Genomic DNA, 1,994 nt, shown 5'->3' with positions numbered 1-1,994 from the left:
GTCCATTAAGATTTGCTTTATAGGGCTGGCGAGATGGCTCAGTGGTCTAAAGCACCTACTTGGAACAAGCTGTGCAAAGCACAGGAACCGCGGTTCAATCCCCCAGCACCACATGCCAGCCAGCCCCGCCCCCTGGTGGGCTAAGGTGGCCACACACACACACACACACACACACACAAATAAATAAAATTTTAAAAATAAATAAATGTATTTGGTACAGGGTCTCACTACAAAACTTGGACGCACAATGATCCTGTTTTCAGCCTCCCCAGTGCGGATGACAGGTGTGTGCCACCACGTTCAGTGGCCTGCTCAGCACACCCAGGGGTGGGGCCAGCGCGGCATGTGGTGCTGGGGGAAGGAACCTGTGGCTGTGCTTGCCAAAGCAGGTGCTTAGTCCACTGAACTATTTCTCTGGCCCTTAGTGGACTTTGAAAAAAAAACAAAACACCACTTTGTTAGCCACAGGCCAAATGCTACATTTCTGTCTCCCTCTAGCACCCCTGCAGATGCCTCAGGAAAGCCTCATCAGTCAAAGACTGCTCCCACGGGACCCCACCTCTCCTGTCTGCGGGTGTCATGTACCCCACTCCTGGGTGCAGAAGCCTTTCACCACTGCCCTGTTCTCAAGAGAAAGACTTCTGCATCCTAGTAATTAACTACAAGTCAACTATTCTGGAGAAAGGAACTAAGATAAGAACCAGAAGAACTGAATCGCTAAGCTACCTTAGATCCCAGAAGTGATTCTCTGGCCCCCTGCAAGCTGACAACAGCCCGTGTGTGAGAAGAACAAGGCACTAGTACTACCAATGGGGTGGGCTCCCAGGTCTTCTCAACCCCCACGACTCCTGCGGGGGGCATCTGGGCAGACTCTGCTGGCATCAGCCCCATCTCCTCAGCTTGCCCCCGCCTTTCAACCTTTTAGTGGGACACTGCCCCAAGTTGTCTTGGAGTCACAGGTCTTCAGAGCAGGGACTAACTTGTTTATCATTACAAAGTGATGTAGTGGAAGGGGGTAGATTTTTGAATACCACAGGATTAAAGTTAAATACCCGTTACTACTACATGAACAGCTGCACGAAACACATTCTACCCGAAACACATTCTACCCAAGTGCACAGAGAACTCTGACCAATATTGAACCAGATCACAAAAAGCCTCACATGCTAAGGAAAAAAAAAAAAAATCCCTCGAATTCTAAAGGATTAAAATAATTTAGAATAATCAGCCATGGGGTTAATCTAGAAAATAGAGGGAGAAAACTAGAACAATGGCAACTATTTGAAAAAAAAAAGCAATGCTTTTGGTTTTTGTGGTACCAGGGATCGAACTCAGGACACTGCACTTGCCAGGCAGGTGCTTATGCCGTTGAGCTATCTCCCTGGCTTGCTTTTGGTTTTTGAGACAGGGTCTTGCTACACAGTTCAGGCTGCCCCCAGTCCCCCGTTGATTCTCCTGCCAGCCTTCTAAGTGCTGGCACTACACACATGCACTACTAGCAGCAGCAACGCTTTCTAGTGATGTACTATATCCTTCAGCTACCTATGGTGACATACACTTGTAACTTAAGAATTTAGGAGTGTGAGGCAGGTAGATTGCTGCAAGCTTATGGCCAACTTGGGCTACAAAGAGAGTTTAAGTCAGGTTGGAATACGTAATGACTTGCTTAGGCAGACACAGGAACCGGGGTTCAATCCCTGCTGTGCCATACCAGCCCTGGGGCATGCTGGGATGGGGATTGAGACTGGGCGTGGCGGTGCATGCCTGTAATCCCAGCACTTGGGAGGCTGAAAACAGGAGGATCGCTAGCATCTGATCTGTGTAGTGAGACCTTGTACTAAATATGTTTTTTAAAAAATGTTAACTTTCGGGGCCGGGGAGATGGCTCAGTAGAATAAGCGCTTCCCTGGTAAGTGCAAGGGTCTGAGTTCAACCCCCGGTTCCACAAAAAAAAAAAAATAGGAATCAATCTCACAAATAAAGTAAAAGATTTA

General features: G+C 47.9%; 1 protein-coding gene across 6 annotated transcripts in view; it reads right to left on the bottom strand.

The window, feature by feature from the left end:
* The window catches only part of Kiaa1551 (KIAA1551 ortholog), a 25,439-nt gene that overhangs the window by 11,071 nt on the left and 12,374 nt on the right, over nucleotides 1-1,994 (bottom strand). The window lies entirely within an intron of this gene.

Source organism: Octodon degus, unplaced genomic scaffold (genome assembly GCF_000260255.1).
Source record: "Octodon degus isolate 3935 unplaced genomic scaffold, OctDeg1.0 scaffold00047, whole genome shotgun sequence".
Classification (NCBI taxonomy): domain Eukaryota; kingdom Metazoa; phylum Chordata; class Mammalia; order Rodentia; family Octodontidae; genus Octodon; species Octodon degus.
This window is presented reverse-complemented; position numbering and strand designations above follow the sequence as displayed.